Raw genomic sequence first — 5925 nt, 5'->3', positions numbered from 1 at the left:
TTCCCAAGTCACCTTGAGGAGAGCCAGCTCACACCTCCCCACCTTCTAAAAGTGTACTCTATCTCCAAAGCTACTGGCTACTTTGTGTCAGAGCACCCTACATACATCAAGCTAAAGCAGTATAATTTTGTAGAAAACACAAAGATTTTTAAGTAGGAAAGAGGGGAACATGAGTCTGTACCCCAGAGGTGAGGAGGCTTCTAGGAGGAGGTCTTAACAGGAGACTACAATAAATAAATGATTCAGAAGAGAAATTCAGAAATAATTGTTTTGTCAAAGCACCATGTACTTACATACAAGAATTACTAGTGTTAAAAGAATTTAATTAAGATTTTTTAAATACCGGATTTTTTTAAATTTTCTATAGTTTCACAATTAGTCATTTTTCTCTAAATGTTCTAGTGTTATCTGTGTGATTTAATTTCTGCATGTAATGGAAGTTGAGTTCTACTGCACTATCAAGAGTTTTGTTTAATTGATTGTAAATAGCTAAATATGTATAAAAACCTAAAAACTTTAACATATTTTTAGGATTACATACTATAGGCAACCACATGGCAAATTATTAAATCCTTTATCTCTATTCTGATACAGAAACTAATTCCATCGTTATTGCTGGACAACAGAATTACTAATCCCTAAAATTCCATAAATCGCTGAGGAATAGACTATTAGAGGCTTACAGAATTATTTATCATGACTAAAGAGTTAAAAAAAAAGGCTTCATAGGAATGGTTCAACTGAGTAAACAAGTGGAGTATATTTATTTTCTATCAACAGAAACAAAGCATCAAGAGCAACATTAACAGACTATTCTAACTATGAATGTTTAGAAAGAAAACAAGAAACATTACTTTGACTTTCTAAAGCATTACTTTGACTTTTCTAAAGAAAAAGGGCTAGTGAATTTAGAAGCTGTTAAATACCAGAAATTCTGCTGCTATAGGTCAGTAAAGTGAGGAAAACTTAATGATCCTAATTTACCTCATTTAAGTAGTTGGTCTTTAACATCTATCAGCAACAGATCCAGCTAAACTAAAGATAAAAAATATTCTCAAAAAGTTTTATTAAAAACCCTTAAGTGTGGTTGTGTCTCTGACACACTGTTTGAAAAAGTTATCATTCATCATCAAAATATTTTTAATTCTGGTGCATGTCACCTGAATTCCACATATTAGACCATTTCTTCTGCAATTACAACTGAAGGAAGTACAAAAAATGTAAATGCTCTTTGTTTAAGTATGCACAGCACTGTTTTCATTTTGCATCTTATTTAATGAGTTATTCAGATTCTGAATTAAATTCCTAGCAAGACTGTTGTGCATAATTAAATCAAAGTACTACACAGAAAGCAATCACTTCATACTTACCTTTCCATCAATGAGAATACATAAGCCATGCTTTTTAACAACTAAATCGTGATTATCTTTCTCACACAAGTAGCTTTTCAGTATTTTTTTTTAAAGACAGTCATCTGAGTAAAGAAACTGCTGTTTGTTCTCCAGTGTTTTCACTCTTGTAACGAACTACCTATTTCTAGAAAATACAATACTTTTCATCAAGATCTCACTTCTTTACACCCACATCAGCAAACAAAATTTTTTACTGATTCAAGTCTAAAATGATTATAAGATACTCTAAAAGACCAGAATAGTCCTTATTTGATCTCCTATCCAAATTGTAAGTATATTTTCTGAACTTCTAATTAAGCCTTTTACAGATTACTGTGACCTCAAGAGATCTATTACTGTTTCTAAATAAATAAATTCAGAAAACATTCCCTAGGAAGTCTGGATCAAGTTACTGCAGCATGCAAAGGTAGTCCATTCGCTGAGTCCAAAGTTCTAATATAATTTTTCCAGTCAGATTCATGATTCAGCAACCGCAGTGCTCAGTGCTAATGCTGCAGCTGACAATTGCATGAGCTTGTCGAAATGCCAGAGGGAATTGTTTTCTTGCATCATTTAGCATTTTTGCCTATTCTGCGGAGTACTGAGTCTTAACTAAGTTAAACAACTTCCTTAGCATGTTACGTGAAGTTATTTTTCTTCTTCAGTGGAAGAAAACAAAGCAGTATATTGCAATAATTATATTGCCATGTGATTGTTTAATTTTGCCCTAATCTGTGATATATTGTTTTATTTGAGATTCTCTATAACAAGGAAAAAATAATGAATCAAATATATAATACTTGGACAAACAACAGTCCTGACTGTTGTTTTCAAGGCATAAATGCAACTTGAATGCTTGCTTTCCTCTGCTCTAAATAGAGACATATTTCACATATAATAAACTCACAACAAATATTCCAGCATTCATACCAAATATGAAAAAAGTAATTCCCTGAAAGTGTAGTTTATAACCTTCCTAGGAACCAACCAGTCCTCATTTTTCTACTACAACAAACAAAAAGACTTATCTGGTTCCCTTAGTCAGGGCTGAACTATCTTACATAACTTTAATCTCTTTGTCATTGGATCAATAGCCTATGGCACTGAATTCAATTTGGGAGCTAGTTTGACAACTGTATTTAATTGGATGTCAAGAACTATGCTGGTTTTGTAATAACTCCAGAGGTTAAGATTTCAGTTACGTCTTTCATTTTCTGTTTCACAACTGTGTAATTCTTGCAAAGAAAAGTCACTGCAAGTTTTTTTTGTTTGCTTGAATGTCTTATATTACCATTATCCCTTCCCCTTGCACTTTGTGCTAAGGACATGTAAATAATTAATGAAGACTGTACTGATGGTGACTTCAACCCCTCCACCCCCTACATTTTACAAGATGTAATTGTTCTGGCAGTATCTGGATAATCTTCACTACTAACACCTACCACTGCCTATCCCTCACTCTGACACATAGCTTTCCTTTTTTGTACAATTCTTCTTGTGTTACTGAGGTATCCTTACAAGATGAGATCACGGTTGCCTTGTATGTGTAAAAAAAGGCTTCCAGTGTTTTTAAAAGTCTTGCAAAACTTTTTTTTTTCCTTTTTTTTTAGCATTTTATGGCATTGATCCCTCAGAAAGACCGTTCTCACGCATTTTAAGGCCACAATACCTTAGAAAACTTCTGTTTTCCATCTTCATAGTGAATCTCCACATAATTGGAAGATAACAAGTCACTGTTAAAGAAAGGAAAAATCAAGATAAGAAAAATATGAATATTCTTTCTACTGCTATGGGTGGGTTTGGGGTTTTTTTTGTTAGAAATTTCAAACAATTTTTTCTTGTAAACTAGTTTTAAGAAAATCAAGCAGCTTGTGTCCACTAAAGGGTGTGCTGTTACACTGGAAGTCAGAGTGTGTTACAGAAAGGGGAATTTTATTCTGCAATCTAATCCCCTGTATTTTAGATTTGCAATTAGATTATCAGCCTTTTAAACATGCAAAAAAAATCCCATGGCTTTAGAATTTTGTTTTCTGACCGTAACTGGTACTAACAAAATGCATGTTTAGTTCATTATTATTTTCAATTAAGTTTTAAATTTTATCTAAAAATTAAACAGACTATATGTAAGGCTGAACAAATACAGACACTATTGTTCTGAAGACAAGAGTGTATATCTTCGCTGTACCTCACTTTTGCAACTGCAAATACTCAATTTTTTTCAAAAACAGTAATGCTCTTGAAAAAAAAAACCACCACACAACTCTCCCCATAATACCCCTTTACTTTCTTTCACTTTTTCTTCTCAGATTCTTTTTTCACTTATTTTTCTCCTAACTCTGGAGGCAAGACAAATTTCTGAAGCATAAAAATTCCCCATACTGTAAAATTTACAGTTCAAATTTCTTTTTTTAAAAATAAGATTAGCTATCCTGTACATATCCTGTGAAAATTTCAATACCCAAATCACCTCTCACCCTTATATAATCAGGGTTGCAGCACAGTGGCCCAGGGAGAGCAAAGCAATTAAGCATGTTAACTGGCTCCATCATACATGCAAGATAAGCATTTTACTTAATGTGATCCAGTGTTCTCAGCATTTTTCAAGCCTCTAAGAGCCTGTACCCTTCCAAATAAAAAAATCATTAAAGGGTCTGATAGTGGTACATATATAAAAACAAAAATATTGTTGCTATCAATAAAAACATCATCATTACGGAAGCCTGGTCTGACAAAATAGCTCTGATGGGAATTCATGACTAACAACAACTTATGATAAAGGGTATCTCAAACTCAGATTAGACTATTAGCAATCCTGATAACACTTAACTCTGGGACTACTAGGTCACAAAATCAATTCTTCAGGCTGCATTTATCAGGCACTACCCTTAACAGAGAAGATCCTGCAGAAGTCAGTTATCAGTGGTTCTCTTAAAGTCCTTTTTCATGGAACTGAGAGACCACATTATGTGCACCCTGTGCCTGCAAAACCAACACTAATAGCCATGGATAATTACTGAAGTCTCATCATTTGTCTTATCCTTCATTTTTGATAGCAATATTTAATAGATATATTTTTAAAGTCCAGATTTCAAAATAAATTTGGTTGCATAAAACCATTTTAACTTTCTCTATTTGTATCACAGCAAGCTATAAATTTTGTGCAAGAGAATACAAATGCTTTATAAATAGTGTAAGCGCCTGACCACAATGCAAACATGCACTTCTTCAATGTGGCAAAGTTTGAAGCTTCTAAAGAGAATTACATATACAAAGTGATTAAACTTTAGAGTGTTGATAATGTCCTTTTCTTCTTTGCATTTTTCATACTTACTATGAATCATAAGGACTGCTGCCCTCAGTACTTAATTGGATGGTATAGACAAGGCTAGAGGTAACTGACACCAGCAAGAAAATGGAAAATTCTGATTAGATGTAAGTTTAAAAAAAATGACTGAGGATGGTTAAATACTGGAACTACACCTGACTTGAAAAAGCCTTGATCAGATTCCGATTTTTACAGACACTTCTGCTTGAATTCATGGAGACTGTCTGGTTTCCTCAAACCAATTCCAGGATCAGCATTTATCTGCCTGTTTCCAAATCAAGCTCACACTCTCACACCCCCGTTTTTGCCTTCTTCCAGTAACGTTACAAGACTGATCTCAGAACTGCTTTCAGTGCTATCTAATGCTTTTAGCATCTCTTAAGACTTGCAGTGGGTGAACTTCCACAGTGTGACTCACAACTAACTGTAGTTTAATTACAGTATTTATCTCTTAGACACATCCCATTTCATGTGACATAAGAGCTGCTCAAAATTTCCTTAGTCCACCCTTTGCAGAATCTTTCCAGAGTTCACTGCTCTTTTCTTAGATTTTGGTTGAACTTCTGTTGTAACCCAGTTGTTTCCTTCACCTGCCAACCTTTTCCATTCTTTAGCTTCTCATTACTTCCAACTGCAAAGAGATTCTTGATTCAGGTAATCAACAGTGTTCCACACAACACAAAATTTAACGTGACATATTTATGATGGAATACTCCTATATACATGTTACAAGTATAAAGCAAGGATGCAGCAGACAGCTTCTCCATTAGACTCTACACCTTTCTCATGGCTGACTTTCCAACACTACTGTCCTGCGGGATCTGCTGGATACAAGGCACATCAATGAGATTCCCTGTACTGAACAAATTCCCTCCAAAGAAAACTGAGACCTGCTATTCATTACACACTTCTCAAACGCCATGTCGCAAACAAAACACACCTTTAGTTTGTGAACCACTCTTTTGCCAAATGTAACAGTATCTATCACCTAGAAGTCGTAGTAGAAAAACTATTATAAGGCTATTGTCTTTCACAAACCTGTTCTCATGCTATGCTCTAACAGGGTATTTAACACTAGTTTCTGATCGTTATTATATTCTTAAGCTTGTCACACATAACCACCAACATACTGCAAGGGCATTTTTTTCTTAAAATTCCTCACAGGGCAGCAAAAATTTTTTTGGGCAGAAAGGAACCTGCTGAGGTTCA

At 34.3% G+C, this 5925-nt stretch overlaps 1 protein-coding gene across 1 annotated transcript in view; it reads right to left on the bottom strand.

The window, feature by feature from the left end:
- The window catches only part of LOC104527296 (disintegrin and metalloproteinase domain-containing protein 23), a gene marked incomplete at its 3' end in the record, with an annotated part of 17196 nt that extends 14069 nt beyond the window's left edge, over positions 1 to 3127 (bottom strand). Inside the window, exon 1 of the mRNA XM_010170977.2 lies at positions 3061 to 3127. The remainder of the gene's footprint in view (positions 1 to 3060) is intronic.
- Positions 3128 to 5925: the final 2798 nt, after the last annotated feature.

This window comes from Antrostomus carolinensis, unplaced genomic scaffold, assembly GCF_000700745.2.
Source record: "Antrostomus carolinensis isolate BGI_N321 unplaced genomic scaffold, ASM70074v2 scaffold34636, whole genome shotgun sequence".
Lineage (NCBI taxonomy): Eukaryota > Metazoa > Chordata > Aves > Caprimulgiformes > Caprimulgidae > Antrostomus > Antrostomus carolinensis.
Note: the sequence above shows the minus strand (reverse complement) of the source record. Positions and strands in the feature narration are given on the sequence as shown.